This window comes from Palaemon carinicauda, chromosome 26, assembly GCF_036898095.1.
Source record: "Palaemon carinicauda isolate YSFRI2023 chromosome 26, ASM3689809v2, whole genome shotgun sequence".
NCBI classification, from domain to species: Eukaryota; Metazoa; Arthropoda; class Malacostraca; order Decapoda; family Palaemonidae; genus Palaemon; species Palaemon carinicauda.
Window position 1 is genome coordinate 31,851,155 of NC_090750.1, and position 6,073 is coordinate 31,857,227.

The following is a 6,073-nucleotide window of genomic DNA, read 5'->3' on the forward strand; positions in this document are numbered from 1 at the left end:
CCGTTGTTACAGGTCTTAAAATATTTTATATTTTTCATTCATTACTTATGTATAGTTTATATGCAATTCCCTTATTTCCTTTCCTCACTTGGCTACTTCCATGTTAGAGCACTTGGGATTAATTGTAGCATTCTCCTTTTCCAAGCAGGGTTGGGGCTAGGCTAGTAATAATAATAATAATAATAATAATAATAATAATAATAATAATAATAATAATAATAATAATAATAATAATAATAATAATAATAATAATAATAATAATAAAGAATTAGTATCACCATCATCTTCACCACACAGCATTACCTAGAATAGATAATTCTTTATAAAAGAATACATGCTGGCATCAAAGTCCTGTTTTATAATGGAAAGACAACCATAATTTTTGTTACATTTTTGCCAGCAATCACATTGCCTCAGTTTAATCATTTGGTTCCTAAAATCACAGGATTATAAAAATTTAATGCGGTTCATATTATACGCAAATAGTGATAAGCCTCAAATATCATTTATGGCCTTTTTTCTTTATTATGATATTGTCAAATTTAAATGTGCTCGTCCATCATCTTGAATAGAAACAACGTGTTCTTTACACTTTACACTGTGCTGTACATACTAACTTGATTAAAGTAAATGATAATATATCTTATGCCAAAGGAAAGCTAATATTCTTAGTTTCAATTTGGCAAACTATTATCGACCTTTTCTATAGCACAAGAAAAAATAAATCAGATAACCTGTCTATCGCTCTCCAGAGCTTAAAATGCATTGTACATATCTATTAATATTATAGCTAAGGCAATGAGGTATGCGTTGCTATCAAATATGTTTCAACACCTACTGTAGGGCATTGGTCTTTGAGAACATCATGCCGTGGTTTTAGGCTCCTCGTCCATATGGTACCGAAAGTCAAAATTTAAGGTCGTGGCTCATGACCTTTGTATGAATTGCAATTATCCTTCAATTATTCAATTAGTATACATGAATGGTTCTATCAAATGATGTAAAAGTTACTTTGATGGCTGTATATATTGCAACTCTAATTTGCTATGTTAACTCAATCAGGTTTTTCTAAATGACATCAGAAGTCCTTCCTTGCATTTAATTAACTTAAAGAGACATTGACTGCCAAACTACTTGAGAAAAATAGAGCATTTTTTAAAAGAACACACACATTATATATATATATATATATATATATAAATATATATATACATATATATATATATACGCATATATATACATATATATATATATATATATATATATATATATATATATATATATATATATATATATGTATATATATATATATATATATATATATATATATATGTATATATATATATATATATATATATATATATATATAAGCATGATAATAAAAGAATTATATATATATATATGTATATATATATATATATATATATATATATATATATATATATATATATATATACAGAGAGAGAGAGAGAGAGAGAGAGAGAGAGAGAGAGAGAGAGAGAGAGAGAGAGAGAGAGAGAGAGATTAGCACATTCCCATCAATCTTTACGCTATTTTATATTTCATGCAATAGCGAGGGGTAAGGAAAGGGGGTGGTGAGTGGGAGGATCTAACGGTTAACTAAATTGCCGGGAGTGTTAACACCATTTTGACTCCACCCACTTTCTCACGAACTCAAGCTCGTGCAAACATTCACCTACGAGTCATCTTTATTGCAGCTGTGACATTTGGTGGAGACGGACGCAAGTCTTTGATTGCGTGTGCAATTGGAGGATCTTGTTAAATTCTTTTCTGCTGGTAGAATTAAAAGCCGATTATATGTGAAATGTGTTGAGAGGGAAGTGCACTGCCGATTCGACATTAGATAACCATGGCTCTAAGATCATTATCTGGGCTACATCCAGCATCACTGACAAAAGACATTGAATCTCCAGCAGTTGGAAAATACCCTGGAGACGAAGATACTCAACCACTCCATGACAGCTACGTCGAAAGAAATCACAGACAGTTTCTCTCCTCGATAGGGAAATATGACGACCTTGAGGACAGGAGTGACGTCGAGGGGAAATCGTCGTCGTACTTCAAAAATTCCATCGGAATAGAAGCGCTCGCCATTTTCGCCTTAGCCACCTTTCTCGCCAGGATAGTGGCGGACGTCGTACAGCGAAACCAAGGGACCGGACGTTCCTTCCTTGAAGAGGCATCAGGAGTGACCCTCAATGACCTCAGTTACTTCGTGATGACGGCGCTGGATCTCGGATCACGTGTGTACTCCGGGTTTAGAGGCGAGGTATAGGTCACTATTTATGTCACCTTTATTCTTCAGGAAAACTGGTCCCCATCTTTCCATATTATTATAAATTACGCCGATTACCTTTTGAATAGCTTGTATTGTGAAATCTGTGCAACAGATCTATGGGCATTCCTCTCACAATATTTTTGTATATATTGATGTACAAATTTAAAAAAAGAATTGATTTACGAAATTGACTCTTAATGAACGAAGAAAGTTTGATGTAATGTTCTAGTATTTTTGCATCAATAAAACATTTGCAATGTTGTTTTGTTTTATTACCCAAGGGAAGTGTAAAGTTCAGCATTTCCTACAAATAAAAGAAAATATATATTTTTTTAATCGCAGAATCAAATATTTGAAATATTGCAAACTAATAAAGCATTTGTTTGAGTAATTTGAATACCCCTGTATAAGCCATACCTTTTAGAATATCGCAAATGAATGTGCATTTAATGTGAAGAACGCTAGAGAATCGTCTCCTGAAGGCTGTAACATTAATGTATAATTATTGGACAAAGGATATTGATAGGAGACTGATGTTGATGTTCAAATGGATATAATTCATTCGTCTGATTAAAATGTTCACAAATGATCGGTGTTATGTAAATTACAGTAACTCGTCTGAGATTCGCACAATCTTCATGGTAAAGTGGGTCAGGCAATTGACCACTTCCGTGAACTCATCAGCGCAGTCATATTCTTTTAACGGTGTATCGGAGTAAGAGCGCAGGAGGGGAATGCTGTGTGAAAATTGTTTCGACTCTAACCAACGGTTACTTAATACCTTGTTGGTTATCTAATGAAATATTCTAAAACTGTTCATCATATACCTAGTTGAATATCTCACAAACTCAAGTTAGATTTATTAATTTTATGGGGAATGCTAAAAGCATCCATTCAAGCTACGAAAGTAATTATCAAGTTATTACTAAACCTATGTGAGTATACACTGACTCGTTGCATGTTGACAAGGTTTTGCATTTAAAAATGTTTATAAGGGAAAAGAGGAATACAAATGAGAAAAAAATATAAAAATCGTTTTGAAAGAAAGGTTTAAAGAAATAAAACATGTCTAATTTGGGGGCCGATCTTATGTAAGCTGTAAATCTGGGATGATATTTCTTCTAATGTGGCATTGCTTGCCTGACAATTAGAACAGTCTATTCAGAACCTCCTGGCGAAATCTAACAGAGGCCCTTTTTGTAAATGGTTTTAGATGACCAATTAAAATGATGTCTTCTGACAAAAATATATTAGTAACATTTACCCTTAGTTAGTCCTATTCGCAAAGGAACGAGTTGTTTTAAACATAAACTTCATATAATTTTTCTTTTTCAATTATAAAGAAAATCATTCTATCATCATCTTTTATTCCGAAACTCACCAAACACTAAAAACATAAATCTGTAGCTTCACACAAAAGAACTAGACATGACATCACTCTTAACAGATCATGATATAATTGCGAGTTATCTTACATACCCTTATTTCTTGTGTGATCCAAGAGAAGGGCAATTAGATACAATTAATGGCAAAGCAAACTCTTGTGTTTGTTAGCTGATTGATCCATTCATTTCAATAGTTATTGCCGCGTAAAGTAAACCATTACAGAATTTTCTGAAGTAATTTATTGCCGTGATGTAAAGAATATGCTGAAAATTTGTTCATACTGCAACGCTGATGATAATCATAGTGTACATAATTGAGAATACGACAACATATCCACCGGAAAAGACAATAGTCTTGGATGATATAGAAAAATAATGAAAATACAAATCTACTCTCCGAGAAGTCTGGATAGGAGGAGAGTCATTCTCTGAATGGTGAAATATACTTTATGGTAAGACTGAAAAAATCTGGCAGTGAATTCATCATAGGCAAAAGAAACAGCGCTCACTTCAGAATATCAGTGTGACTTATCATTTAAAGTCCAATTGCTAGACAGGCGGATTAATTTCTCAGTCTACGATTGGTAGTTTCGCACCTCCTCAGTATATTACTTTAATCACATTGGAGACCTAATTATACATCTTACTAAGTGGGTAAAACCATGTACCTCTAATAGTAGATAAATTGTTAACGCTCCACCAAGCTGTTAACTTCACAATGGGAAATGAATGTGCATTCAGCATGTATTTCATATGTGAAAGAATTGAAGCTCAGCTCCATTACGATCTATTTTAAGAGCAAATACTAGTGGACTGATGGACTATAATTCCCATGATACTCCGATAGATTAAGATATTTTCTCTGGAAATCTATACTTTTTCTAGGTAATCAGAATATCCAGTAATGGGGATACTACCATCAGCTCATGTACTGTATGCATTACTAAAGGGGCTTTGCCGTTAGGGGCCGACCTACTTAACCTCCGTTACCGCTTCTCTGATTCAATATGTCACACCTCTTTTAACTTTTATTTCTTGGTGTACCTGTGGGGGTTTTCCCTAGTTGTACTTCCGTATTGAACGGCCTCCCTGGTCCCAGTATCACAAATAATGCTCAAATCCCCTGAATCCACAATTAATCAGGAAACAGATTCTGAGAACAACGCAGGCCCATATTTGATGATTTTTTTAAAATTTTAACTTATGAACGAAAGGCCTCTCACTGTGATGCATAACAGATTGAAGGATTTACTTCACCCAGTTGATTGTGAACAAAGGGAAGCTTCACGCTTCATAGTCCTCAGCCATGTAGGCCTGGGTCGTCCAACTCTTCTAATACCTTGTGGAGCCCAGTTCAAATTATGGTGAACTAAAATCTCTTGTGGAGGACGAGGAGCATGTCCAAGCCATCTTCATCTACAACTCACTATGATCTTATCCACATATGGCACTCGATTAATATCTTTTACAGTTTCACATCTAATCCTGTCCTGCCATTTAACTCCCAACATTCTTCTGAGGGTTTTGTTCTCAAATCTACAAAATCTGTTGGAAATTGCTATATATATATATATATATATATATATATATATATACATATATATATATTTATATATATATATGTGTATATATATGTATATATACATATATATATATATATATATATATATATATATATATATATATATATATATTACGGCTGGAGAATTACATAAACTCCTGAGCTCTAAATTCACCTGTATATTTTTACATAAATCTGTTATACTTGAAAATTGATACTCAAGCTCTGAGAAAATTATGCAAATCCCAGATAGCAATGTATAAAAACACTGAAAATCCAAAGGTCTCTTACGCTACTCTCAAAACAAAACTGGATGATTAATTAATGAGAACTATTCACAAACAACCTCTTACTTCGGTTCTGGTCAGAGATACGAGCAAGCACTGTTAAGAAATATGGGTGATCGAAAAAAAATACACACTTTACAAAATTAAATATATTCTATAAAAAGTTACAATAATAATGCAAAATTTATTCACCCCAAAATTAATCACTCAAAATATTAAATCTGAACAAAACCTTAAACTAAGCCAAGAAAATGTTATTTTAGAAAGAATTATACAATCACTTGTTTCACTGGAAATTGATTTATAAAAATATTTAATTTTGATAATTAATGAAAATAGTTAACACTTTAACACTAAAATAATTAAACACTAAATAAAATTTACATAAATGTAACTATTAAACTTACATCTTTTTGGATCACATGAGGTAACAGAACAGTTAAGCGAAAATAAATACGCTTCACTGTTTATCCTAAACTCAGAGGGCCAGTTAAAAAAATTTATGTTATACAAGTTCTTACATTAACACAATACACTTGAA